This window comes from Phaethon lepturus, unplaced genomic scaffold (genome assembly GCF_000687285.1).
Source record: "Phaethon lepturus isolate BGI_N335 unplaced genomic scaffold, ASM68728v1 scaffold9634, whole genome shotgun sequence".
NCBI lineage: Eukaryota > Metazoa > Chordata > Aves > Phaethontiformes > Phaethontidae > Phaethon > Phaethon lepturus.
Genome location: NW_010535445.1, coordinates 10279 through 24261, shown reverse-complemented (window position 1 = coordinate 24261; position 13983 = coordinate 10279).

Here is a 13983-nt window from a genome sequence, read left to right as displayed (position 1 = left end):
ATCCTGGCGTGCCTGCCCTCCCTGGCTGCGATGCTGTGGGGACTTTGTCTGTGTTGGTGCAAAGCAACGTGCCACAGTGAGCCTGGGCTGCCGGCTCTTGGGTGGCCTAAGGGCTATTCCGCTCGACCCTAACTCAACTTCGCAGCTCCTGTTGCAGAAGGCGGTGAGTCGCCCTGACTCCACGTAACTGCCCCAGGGGCTGTTTGTCATGGCTCTTTCTAAGCCATATCAGATAAAAAGTCTGCATCAGCCCCAGTTTCCCGCTCTAATGTGAGAGCAAATCTGTTGTTGCCCATCCCGACGGTCCCCGGTTCAGTCCCTGGTTCGTTAGCCAAAACAGCAGCCTCTCTGTGACACGGCTGCGTGCGGTACATGTTGTCTGGTGGCGTCAGTCATGTCACTTGAGGGTATTGGCACAGCGGCATCGAGCCCTGGAAAGACTCAGCCTTAGCAACGTGGCTGAGGTCATTTGTGCAACCAGACATGCTGAGGCTTTAAGACAGGCTGGCACTTGTGTAATTTAGGCTGTCTTTCAGATCTTTTGCGTATGCCACAGTTGCTTAAGAGGATCTCTTTGGTCAATGAGAGCAAAGGGCTGCCATCAAGGAGGAGGCTTCGTCTCTAGGCGCGTGGGGAGGAAGGTCACAACTTGATGGCAGGAAAGGCTGAAGCTGCAGATTAACAAAAGATGGTTCGATAAAAGAAATGGAGATGCTGCAGTGAGTAATCCTGTTTGGTTTTGTTTACACTGCGGAGCAGGTAAACATCCTTTGCAGCTTATTTAGCAACAGCTTCCAAGATGCAAGAGCCCACTTGTGGAAGCGGGGCGTTTGGGCGCAGTTCCCCGCTGTGCTCCTGCAGGGCAGTGCTGGCGTGGGCAATCCATGCAGCCAGTGCTCCTGACAGAGACGCTTAAACTGCTCGCCTTTCATCCCAAGGACGCTTAGAGATCAAGTAGCATCAGTGTAATTCGGTAATCTTTAGATGTGAGGTGTGCCAGGCATTGCCAGCTCTTGCAAAATACTGAGCTGGTCGGTGGTTTTCCTTTTCCCTCTCCCTCACTTTAGATCTAGAAGCGTCACTAAATATTAGTGCAATATTTTGGACTAGATGAGCCATCAAAGCAGGACCACATGGTGGTATTGAAGAAGTGATCACAGAATCATTAAGGTTGGAAAAGACCTTTAAGATCATCAAGTCCAACCGTCAACCCAACACCACCATGCCCTGAAGTGCCACGTCTATACATTTTTTGAACACTTCCAGTGATGGGACAGTCCCAGCTGGAGCAGGGGCTCTCCTGTCGTTACTTCTGCCATGGGAAGCTGCCCCATTCCCACCACGTTTATTGCCTTCCGTGCCGCGGTTGCGCCCAGGAGCTCAGTGCAGAAGCAGCTGAGGAGTTGGTGGTGAGATGGCGTTGCTCCCACCCGTGGGGCAGGAGAAACTCACTTGGCTGAAAACACGGTGCTGGGCCACCCCAAGGGGCGTTCGTTCTTCACACAGTTCTTCCATCTACATGGATTAATGGTCCTTTAGACTAGCTGGCAATTGCACAGACTTACAGATTTTATGGGTACGACTTTTTGGGAGTCTCTTCTGCAGGGGGGCCACAGAGCCAGGACGGTGCATTTCAGGCTGCCTGGTGGTGCGATCCTGCACCGCGATGCGGGGGAAAACGCGCGGATCCCAGGAGCGCAAAGTAAATATTTAGCTGGTCCCTCTCAGCGTTGATCTACGGGCGGAGGCTAGGTAGGGAGCTAACGCTTTTCCCCTGCTGTGCGCTCTCACAACTTGAGGTAATTTGGTGATTTGACGGCATTTCTCCCTCGCGCCGGATAGAAACGGGCGTTTGGCACACCTAGTGCGTAAACGCAGCGCTGCGGCGGGCAGAGGCAGCCCAGAGCTCCTGGCGTTGGAGTACAGCGTGCTGATGTCATTCTGAAAACCAAATTCCTGCCGTGCGCTAGCCACGTTAGGGTCGGGAGGACCCTCTGGCTGCCACAGACCACCGGCCGGTCGCCCGAGCCCCCGTGTGCCTTGGGCCGGGCCGGGGGTGGGATGCTCTGCTCCCCTGCTCATTGCACGCTGCTGCCTCAGATGCCCCGACTCCATCCTCGAGATGCCCTGATGGCCTGGTGCAGATGGGGGAGCCCGAGTCGTCCCATCCCGCATTGTTAATTAATCGCAATTAATTAACTAGGAGAATGACGAGTTCTATAAGGCACCAGAATTCCTTTTTTTCCCCTTAATTTCTTTTTTTTTCCCCTTAATTTCTTTTTTGTTGTTTTTGTTAATGAGTGTATTCCATGTGTGCTTGGTAATATCCTGGTGAGGCTTGAAGAGCTGAATTAAGGGGAAAAAGCCTCTTATTTTGCACCAGCAGTTCGCTGATGAAATGTAAAGATGCAATGAGCTGATTAGTGATTCTGGTAATGTAATTAATGCCTCTGTTCTTTCATACGTGCAGAGCTGGAGGTCGAGTTGAGTGCTCAGTGCAAACGTGCCCTAAATGCGCAGTTCAGTAAGCTCGAAGTTATTGCTCCCTAGTTATGATTCCTTCAGTAATTCCAAATTAAAGTTGATATACTTGTAAATGAAAAGCAGGGCATGCTGGAGAATTACAAGGGCTGGAGAATTTGGTTGCAAGATGTGAATGTTAATGCGACCGAGCGACCACGGGCTGGGCAGGGGAGAGGCTGGCAGCAGAGAATACACTGGGTGGGTGTCCCTTCTTCCAGATGCCGAGCCGGTGGAAGGGCCTGGATGAAGTCCTTGTCTCCCCTGGCTGCTGCAGGCAACCAGCTTCACATAGTTCTGCTGTTGCATCTTCTTAATATCTCAGCCATCCTAAACCATTAACATAATTCCCAGTCTGAAACCAAACTTGGATGAGCTCATTTTTACATGCAACGTGATTTTGGCATGCCTTACATAAAACCTTTCTTTTTTTTTTTTTCCCTCTCCCATTTTTAATAAACATCACATTATCAAAATATTAGTGACGCCGGATTTGCCGCCGTTGGTTTACCATAGATAACAGCATGGAGTGTTCTTTCCGTTTTGATTCAATAGTGCATGACAAGGGAATCCAATTTGTTCAGATTTAGATGACATGCCTCCAATTATGTAATTCCATTAGGAGGTGCCTGCAGCCAAGTCTGTGCTCACAGTCTCGGCAGACATAACTCTAATGGGACGTGTTGCAATATTGCTGTGTGGTAAGCACAACTTTGATAGAGAGCGCGACCTGTCTCTCCCAGTCGTGTTCGTGGGAATGGAGAAGATGAAAAATGGTCCAGCCGTACTTCGGGCTCTAATCTGGCAATAAGTTATGTCACTACAAGAACAAAGCTTTGCAATGACAGGTGAATTTGTAATGGCTATATATTTTATGTATTCAAAATCAGACAGTAAATGCAGCACTTTGAATATGATCTTATATTCAATTTCATAAATGGAAGATATATTGGTCGCAGTTTTTCCTCTTGAATACCATCTCAGATTCCTATATACTTGGGAATGTTGGATATTTATGAGAATATAAAGCAGTGATGAAAACATAAGACTAAATCTTAGCACAGTTACAACTTGCTTTAAATTATTAATCTTTAAGAAGCATGATAAAAAATTCTGCTATGCAAATTCTGCGGGACTGGGGTTGGTGCACATACACATTACCATAGCACTATCTAAATAATGTCTTTAAAATAATTGTGTAATGTTAATGCAGACTTACAGTTTCTGCAGGCAGGAAAAGGCAATTCTAGTGGCAGATCTGCCTCCCCAAGAAGCGGGACATAACACCACTCGTAAATAAAGCTGTTTAGATGAATTTAGCATCGCTTGCAAGTCAGAAGATTTCCACAATGCCTGTGGGTAACAGAGCTGAGATGGGGCTTGGTTGGGCTCTGTTCTCCGAGGCCTGGGACGGCTGAATGGGACGACAGATGTCTTTTCGGTAGAGGATGCTCAGACCTATGGAAGCTGCAGGCATTTAAAGACATTTAATCGCCACAAAAAGGTCAAAGCGTTGACAAGCGTAACAGATCTGTTGCTCAGTCTTGCCCTGGTTGGGTTGGACCTGCAGGCAGATCCATTCCACAAAGCTGGGATATGAGCTGTACAGCCCACCTCCGTTGGCCAGTGCTAACTGGTATTATTTAAATATATAGATTTTATAAAGAAGAAAAGCTCCCTAATCTGTGCTCTGGGAAAGGATGAGTGATAACATCTCTACTTTCACAATCTCTTGCAGTTCTCACATGAATATATGGAAAAAATTTAATAATGTTCTAGGTTAGAAACTGAGCATCCATATGTATACATCTTTAGAGTCTATCTTCTCTGACTTTCTTTCACCTTATTTATGTTGAGAGAGGAAGCCAGCAAACAATTTCAATGTATGATGCATCCAATATCACCTTTCACATAAACAGAAAAAATATGCTTCCTCCATTGATGTGATGAGACTAGGATGCATTTAAGTGTCTAGAGAAAGTGTCATTTTGTTTAAAATAATGTGAAGAGAAGCCCAGTCTCAAGTATGTTGAAATGAGTTATGGGGGTGCTGCTGTTTTAATGGCAGGATGGTGGAGATACAGCTGAAGATGCTGCTGCTGTGCCTGAGCCCTGGCCCGAATCGCCGCCCTTTTGCACCCGCTGCTCTTGTCCACGTCCCTGCTGGGATGCTTTGCCAGAAAGCCCCACTCAGGTGGCATTTGGCTGTGCATTAATCTAGCCCCTCGGTGGATGGCTCAGCCTGCAGCTATAACAGAGTGTATCAACCTCAGGTTCAAAACCCAGTGTAATTTTGTGGGAATGAATTGTTCAGATAAAATTGGTAGAGCACAGTTTCTTAATCTGCTAAATGGGAAAAGACACTGCTGCTTTGCGCTTATTGGATTTTGTGCAATTTGGGAAGAAATTAGATTGTTTTAGATTAACCCCTCCAGGGATGGACACCTAGGAAGAGGCTGTTGTTGCTCAAGACAGTTGATTTTCAGGTTTATTTATCGCAGCAATCCAGCTGCCGGTGTGACTGTGAGCAGAACCCGTGCCACCGCAATACACTTCTTCATGCTCCGGGGAACCTGTTTGCTGAGTTCGAATGAGAAGGCATCGATCTGCTGCAAACCAGGCTGCGTACCCCAGCTTCGGTGGCGCCGGCCGGTGCTTTGGCATCTCTCCCTGGGAACCAAATACCCAGGCGCGTTTCCCTGGGTGTTCAGGGGCCCACGGGAAGCTGCTCGTGAAGGTACCTGTGCTCCAAGGCAAGCTCTGCCCTTGGATCCCTCCGGCTCTGCGAGCACCCTGTTTGGCTCCCTTTAGGAAGAGGTTTTCCAGGTGGGCTCAGAGGACCGCCACAAGCCTCACCATCTTCAGCTCTGGATGACAACGTGTTGCTGGATTAAGTGACAGCAAGCAAATCGGCACACAGGAGTCAAAGCCCACGTGGCAAACACTTTTCTAGCAAGGTGAGCCAAGCATTACCGGCTGCCTGCAAAGCTGCCATCGGCCTCTCCACCTCCAAAGCTCTGCTCCTGGACATGTTTCAAAGCAAAATGGGAAGAGTTTAGGGTGCGAAGGGGCTGTGCCTTGGCCCATGCAGCATCTCCTCATGTCTGGTCTTTGTACAAGTACTTCCACATCCCAAGGATGTCTGCACGAGGGTGTGTCGTGAGAGCAGAGCTGGCGTTACCAGCGCTGCGCCTGCGCGGGGGGCACGGCAGGAGGGGTGCCTGTCCTTGCAGACCTAGCTGGAAGCCAGCCTGGTGCTGACGTTAAGAGAAGGGGTTATTTACTCAGTACTGAGAGCGGCGTGAGGAAATGTTCAGCATATTATACTCTGGGACACCTTCCCAGAAATGGTTTCCTGGCAGTAATTACAGCACTGATGCTGTAAGCCCCAGCAGCCGCTCCCTTTTGCAGTAGTGGAGATGAATGGAGCAGAGTATCGGGAAAGCTCTCCAAGATTAAGTTTTGCCGTTGCCTGTTAAATCAAGACCCTGTTCAGCGAGGGCAGCGTGTGCTCCTCAGCCCGACGGGGGTCATTGCCTGGCCGCACGGAGCAGGCAGCGACAGCCGAAAGCTCACCCTGTTTGTTGCTTGAACTCCGGGGGTGCTGCCACAGCTCTCCCCGAGCGGTCGCTGGACCCACACCCTCTCCTAGTGTGTTGTCTGAACTGGATTATAAGTTCCTTGAAGCAAGAGACATGTTTGCCATGGTGCTGTAAACCCAGGGGATAAGCGTGTGTCCGCTTCATTCTGTTCAGCGTGGGGTTTACAGAAGAAGTGTGCGAACAGCAGGGTGCACCCAGCCTGAGCTGGGTCTCCTCTAGGCTGCGGCTACATCCATTACTGGATAATGCCCAGACACGTCCGAACATGCATTTGTATAGTTGTGGTCAGCTAAAGATAGCCCCATGTCCTCCTGTCCCCCTCCACATTGTGTGACATGTGTGATGATGTTCCCCTGTGTGGCTCCTGTTTCTTGAATTATATTTTATTTTTATAAGGGGGGAGGAAAGAAACGCGTGAAAGTGCAACTCTGGTCATAGGTACTGTTTTTTTGGCAGCATGGTAGACCCGCAAGGATGAATGCAAAAGCTTCTGGCTTTGCTCCTCTCTCATCCCCTGGTGATATGGTACTTGGCACTGATGGGTCCTGAAGGGACACTTGTGCCATCCTGTCCTTTCCCCTTGGGGGGCCCTCTGGGAGGACTGCTGAACACACCAGAGACGAAGAGGGGGAAATCTGGGGAGTTACAACTGATATGAGTGGGATTTGCTGAGGAAGACGCTGACATAAACAAATTAAGTCCTTCATTGAGATGGAGGTAGCAAGGTCCCCTCTTTGCTCCCTTGAGTAGGGCAGTTCCTCTTCAGCCACCTTTCATCCCTTCATCCTTTTTCCAAGGCAACTGCTCTCCACCTTCATACCTGCCATGCTTTTGGGCTGTACGGAGTTGTGCTCCATTTTATTTCCTCATTGGAAACATGCCACGCGTTTGCTTGGAGGAGGACAACTCGCGTTGAGTTTCTCCTGCCAAAGGTGCGCTCCCAGCATCGAAACGGTTGCGGCAGTTCAGGGGGGTAGGGGAGACACAGTAGAGGCAGGACTTGAAGCTTACTGATAGGTGAACTGTAAATTTGAGCTGGAAGATGTGGCTGTACTGTAAAATTCAGGACACCATCTGTTTCATTGCTTGCTTGCAGTAACATTTGTACTTGATAATTAAAATGTCACACACATTTTTAGCCAGAATAATCCATGGAGGCGTAGAACTGTGTCTTCTGAAAATCATTCAAGAGATGCGCACAGATAGGAATGATGCTGTTTTGAATCGTTTCCTGCCGAGGAAGTTTAGCTTTTTTCTTTTTCCCCTCATATTTTGAGGAGGAGGTTAGAGGGATAGGAGCAATGGCAGATCCTTTTGGAAGGAGCTGTGAATCTCAGTGAATAACCCTGGATATAATGTGTTTTATTTTGCTTTAGGTTGGTCATGCTGGGGCTGGGCTGGTAGTGCCTCTCCTGGTTTTCTTCTGGCAGTGGTAGGTTCGCTTTGACTTCAGCTGAAGTCAGCTTGGTTTTAAGGGTATCTCAGTTAATTAAGAAAGACTTCACCTCCAGCTTGTCTGGCCAAGGGTTCAAAGTGCTGTCTCTTTGGTTAGCTGTCTGCTTGGTTGGCTCTGGATGGTGAGCGCTGGGAGCTCAGCCCCTCTGAGCAGCAGGCTCAGGACTCAAGGACCACAGCGAGAAGCTGCTAAGAGAAGAGTCATGGGTAACACCATGCTTGTGTTACCTTCACTGCAAGAGAGCTAGAGCAAAAGGCAAAGCAAGTTCAAAAAATGTGTAGATGTGGCACTTTGGGATGTGGTTTAGTGGGCACGGTGGTGTTGGGTTGACGGTTGGACTTGATGCTCTTGAAGGTCTTTTCCAACCTTGATGATCTGTGATTCTGTGAAGTAGTACTGCTTGTGGGCAGTGGAATCGAGCGCTCTTCGCATAGCGATTCCAGCCCTTACACCTTCAGCTGGTGCAGAGGGGAGCTGGGCTCCTCTCCCTGCCTAGCCCAGGTTGCTCTGTCTCCTCTTTGCGGTGGCCTCAGTGCAGCTGCCAGTTTGGCTGAAGTTTGCCTCACGGCACTGAAAAGATGCAAAAATTGAATTTGCTTTTGCCTGTCCAAAAATAGGATTTTGAACATCTTAATGCTACAGATTAATTAACAATATAGGAGGCATCTGAGATCCATAAACACACGATGTGTCCTAGCTGATACCTGTGCTGACTGCGCTGTCGCTGACCTCCAGGAAAGCATCTGATGAGGTTTTGCCAGCTCAGTTTCTGGTTCCCAGGCACATCACACACTTGGACTGTGTAGATGGTCCTCCCTCGAGCACAACATGATGGACACATCCCTGCGTTGGTTCAGGGTTGTGTAAGAGGCAGAAGTGGCATATTACATAAATGTGGCTTTCTGAGGGCATCGTCCCAACTAATTCAGATGAAGTAAAGTACGCTTTTCTAAATGTGTGGGGTGGAAACTAGTGGACATTGGAAACAGGATGTTCTGTACAGCTTGTAACGTTTGCAAAGTCTTGCCTGCTTAGGTGATGTAAAAACCCTCCCAGCTGAGCTTTGACACAACAAAAAAATCTACAGAGTTTTATTAGAAATGCACTCTGCTATTCCATGAAAATTTTAAGTCCAGTTATGTCAACTATGTGTGAATAAGATTTTTTTAAATACTGGCCTGCTGGGAGACATTTGAAGCTCACAGCTTCACGGTGCATCGGTGTGTGCTATCAGTAACTAGTCAAGATTAAAGATGAAGTCCGCGGAGGAACTGCAGCGAGTACTTCAGAAATGCTCACCTGTCAGCGAGGTGCTTTCTGCTCTGTCTCCTGGCTTAAATCAAACATTCTGATGACATCCCAGCATCCATGCAGACCTTCTTGTACATCAAAGCTCAAGACCTTGCAGGATCAGGTCCTGTGCTTCGGCCAGGAGACTGTATTGTAATGTGGGAGAGAGGGTTTAAAGTATTCTGATTGTCTGCTATGAAATTACAGTTTTGTTCCCTGGAGTAGAAAAGTGAGTTTAAATCATTAATGCCACAAGTCTCAGTGATGATTACAGAAATGTTTGCAAGTGACTTAATCAGTATAGTTTGTCTGAGTGGCCCATTTTAATATTATTGCACTGATTAAGTTTTCTTAGCTAATATGTGTTTCATTTCCAATTCAATTAAATGAGAATCCCCTTCCATTACATGATATTGCTGAAGTGCCCTAGTGGGGCAGGAGCACACTTGGTTTTTTCAATTGATACGGATTTCTTCATTATACAGTCTCATGGTGCTAAATGAAATCAATGAAAGCTGAAATTAAAATTGTAGCAAGTTGCAGCTGTAAATACGTTGTCTGTTCCTCAGTCCCTCTTTTGGCAACAGGCTGAAAATATATTAGTATCAGTTCATTAATTACATTTCAAAGACATTTTCAATAGATGCCTGCCTTTGATGAAATTTTAGAAAGCTTGGGAAGGATTTTCCTTGGATTTCTATATGCCTAATGATTATGATACAAGTTGCATTAATGTGCCTTTTTTATACACTATATATCCTCGCTCTAGCTTTTAAAAGCAATTTCGTGTAACCTATCGTGGGATATGTTAACTGGCGTACGGAAGATTATCTGCAAATGGCTTGTGAAGGAATTAACATCAGCCTCACATTTTTTCACGTGAGCCAAACCTCCTCCTTTTATGTATTATTGAAGAGAATTGATTGAGCTCTGATATAGTTACAAATTATTTTACTGGAGTTAATTCCCCATTGCGGGATATGCAGAGCTCTTGGAGCTGATCGTATGATCTTTTTCTCGAGAGCTCCAAGATTTCTGGTGTTGAGGCGGTGATGTTCAGCAGTATGTCCTTTTATATACGAAGGAGTTGGGAGGCGTGTTACTACGATTCGAAGAGCGATTAGGAAATGGCGATGAGTGCTCAGGAAATACGATAAATCACAACTTCTGAATACGCATTCCTATGTTCGTAAAAAAGACAAATGTATGCGTAAAGCTGAGACTGGAGCCTTCTGCATCGTCTTGCTTCTCGATCGTCTTAACAGCAAAACTCGCAAGTGAAGCGCACGGGGTTCAGTAATCTTCTGCTCCACGTGCATCAGCTAACGTGCACCCTTTGGGTGGCTGGTGGGTGGCGGGACGAGCGTCCGCAGCCCCGGGGGACGTCGGGCAGGTTCGGCACGGCAGCCCCTGTCTCGGGTTTCTGCTTTTGTGCTGCTCCGCTCGGCCGCGCGTTCAGCTCGTGCCCTCCGCTTGCACGCTCAGGGCGCGGCAGAGGCTGTCTGAAGTATTGGTTTTAATAAATTATTAAAAGTATTTTCATCTGGTCAGAGAGTATGTGGGTTAGGGCATTTAAGACATAGCTAAAATATATATGGATTTAAGGATAAAGCTTTTCTTTTTAATACTAAATATTTGCTTTTTATAAACAATAACCTGGATTTTTTTTTTTTAAGAATATAATAAATGTTTTAGCATAGTTATTCTGGCTCCATAAGTGCAATGAAAATGTTAGCCTTGGCATATCAATCGTGCTTTACAGATGACTGTAATTTCCTGAATGTCAAAACTCCAAATTTTTCTACTAAGCAAACTTTTCAGTGGCAAAATAGATTGCCTCCATAATATATCACTGTGTGCAAGAAAAAATGAAATCTTTATGTACTGTATTATGAATCAATGAGGCATTAAGATTCTTGGAAGGGTGAGTGGACTCTGGAAAATGAAAAACTGCCACTATTCCCTCTCTGTAAACCGCTGCTTATGGAGTGTAGGCTTTGCATCCTCTATCTTCGCCGCTGCAGAAGTATCAGTTGCAAGTTGAAACCAGTTACTGCAACGGCATTTAGATAGGGTAAATACCGTTATAAATATCTGATTTATGGCAACATCCTGTGGATATTCACCAGCTCTTTTGCAGTGGCCTCCTTTTCACTTTGGGAGGTCTGCCGTGCTTTTTACTGAATCCGCAAGAGAGCTCTGCGCACGGGGAGGTGCTGTACCACGCCTGGAAGATGCTGCGTGCCGCGGCGCCGGAGGCGTGAGCTCCGGGAACAGGGACGGTGCCTCGCGCCGGCAGTGGGAAGGTACACCTGGAGCTCTGTGGGCTTCAGAGCTTGATTGTGCAAAAGACGTCACTCACAGCGTGACTTTTCCTAGTGTGTATTAAAGGCAAAATTCAGCTCTGGGTCCTGCTTTGTAAGGGATAATCGCCCTTAGCAAGAAGGGCGCTTTCCAAAGCCCAGACCTTGCGTGCTGCCGAGGCCAGCATCACCGAGCCAGCATCACCTGCGCTGCAGCTCATCGTCTAGCAAGAAGGAAGCATGGCACACGCTTATGCTGATGCTCCTCTGCCACCTTCTCTCTCCTTTACTTGGGTTTTACCTCCCATGTGCAGCTCGGGGGTCTTGGCACCACCGCTGCCCTCCATCCAGACGCCTCTGTCGTATAATTAAGCTGACAAGGTGGGAAGCTTTGCTGCTCTGGGTAGGTTGTGGTGGGACGTGGGTGTTTCCGAAGGGCAGTTCAGTCCTTTTCCCAGCAGGTCGGGTGGGTGGGATGGGTCTGGGTGCTTCTGCACTGCGTTGCCACCCTTTCCCGTGCGAGACTCCGGGGTGGAGGCAATGGATTCGGGACCAGCTCCAGCGGCTGAGTCACTCTTCTGTTTGTCAGGTCTAAAAATGGAAGCTTACTTCTCTTTTTATCCACCACTAAAAAAAACTATAACTAAAAAGGCCACTGTTCTTGCTGAATTGGTTCTGAGCAAGGGCATCCTGCAGAGATCTTAATAATACAGGCAATTATGAAATTAATACCACTCTGGCAAATCCACAGGGCAGCTCTCCCCTACGCAAGCGACGTTGCGGACAATTAGTTTGTGCGTGAGGGTAGCTGGCAGCATGTGCACGTGTGAGGCTGCATATTTTTTACTTATTTAACGCCTTATTTTCATCATCTTTGTGTGCATGTGCCATGCCTGCTCATATATGAACATGTACCTTGAGCTGCAAAATATTAAAATGCTGCCTTCTTCTGTGCTTCTTTTTTGCAGACCTTTCCTATTTGATAATTTCATGGGCAATGATGGGCTGGTGTAATTGCTGTTCTTGCAAAATCCAGCTCCTTTTTATGGGTTCCTCTGGCACTTTTCTCCTGCTGCCATTACTGTGGGTAGGCTGCTGGCTTCCTACCCCCACCATTAGTGTTTCTAGACAAAACATCTCTGTGATTCATTGGGTGCTGATAGAAGTGAAAACATAATGATTACTTAGAGGAAATGTAAATTTACATTTGCTAACGGCTTTAATTCACAGTTCTGAAATACTTTATCTCCTTTCCTCCCAGGCCCTTGTTCAGAGCTAATGCATGGTGCAATTCTCCGGTGCCACCTTGAGACCCGGAGTAAAAGAATATAGTCCGCATGCTTACAGTTTTGCAGGCTGCCACAGAGAAAAGTGGTGCTTGTTCCTCCTTCTCTCCCTCCCCATCGTCTTCATAGTTCACTACTTCAATGAAAAAGTTCATCTAGATTTTGCTGCACTTTGAATTTTGGCTGAGGTGGGGCTGGAAGTTTAGTTTAATTGCAACGATTGAATGAAGAGAGGTCTCGTAGGAACAAGTAGGACCCAGCTCTGGGTCTCTTGGCAAGCGCTGCGCTGAGGCCATTGGGGAAAGGAGAGGAGAAGGGGAGCAGACCTGTTCCCCTAACCCGCTCTGTGCTCACCTCCTTGCAAGCGCCGTGACCGCAGCAGGGGAGGACCTGGCGTGCGCAGTCAGGCTGCAGATGGGGGCATGGAGGCAGCCGTGCAGCCTCCATGGGACACTGGGCACGAGATCTTCTCCCTGAAGCTCCCAGGAAGCGTGGCAGCCCGCCTTGCTCCTCTCCCGCTCAGAGATGGGGCCTGTGGCCCTTGTCTGCGGGGCCAGGAGCGCTGGGAGCAGAGAGGAGCGCTGCACGTGATGCTTCTCGGCTGCTGCCATTGCCATCTACACCTCTGATGTGAAGCATCTGGGACCGATCTGGAGTAGATGCAAATATTTGATTCCCAGCTCTGCGTCAGTGAGCTTGCCAAATATTTCGGCCTCAAAAAATTTCTTTACGGAGAGAGTGATCAAACATTGGAACAGGCTGCCCAGGGAGGTGGTGGAGTCACCTTCACTGGAGGGGGTCAAAAAAACGTGTGGATGTGGCATTTCAGGACATGGTTTAGTGGGCATGGTGGTGTTGGGTTGATGGTTGGGCTTGATGATCTTAGAGGTCTTTTCCAACCTTAATGATTCTGTGATTCTGTGAGCTGTGCTGTGGGAGCGCCTCTCAGCAGGGAGAGAGGTATTCCCGTTTCGAGAGTGTTTCCAAGCGCGCATGGTTGAGGCAGGAGGGGCTGTCACCAGGATGCTCGCCCCTGTCCTTTTAATTGTGTCTCTAGGTGACAAAGTTCATTAAGAATCAGGATGAGTCACAGTATTAAATGAACATTTTGCCTCTCTCTGAGCGATCTCCAAACAGATGCCTGCCTCCAACAAATAAGGCAGCAGGGGTATTTCTCTTGGAGGAACAATTTGCGGTATTAGCAAATCAAATTCTCAGTGGGCCACTCTCGATGGGAATTAGCCTCACCTACTGGGAGCGAAGCACTCTCGGCACCCGGCGTGGCATAATTGAGTTTGACTTCTTGTAGAGACGTGGTGGGCATCACTGATCGGCAGAGAGACCCTCAGCTGAAGGTTAAAATCCATCGGCAGCTTCGGAGCTGCGCGGGAAGGGTTTCTAAAACAGAGCAAGAAATGCGAGACTTACACCGTTCGCGTTCCTGACCTTCCATCATTGTCCGCGACTTCGCTGTCGGATTATCCCGAGCAGAGAAGCTTTGCGAGGGAGGAGCGCAGGAGCTGCCT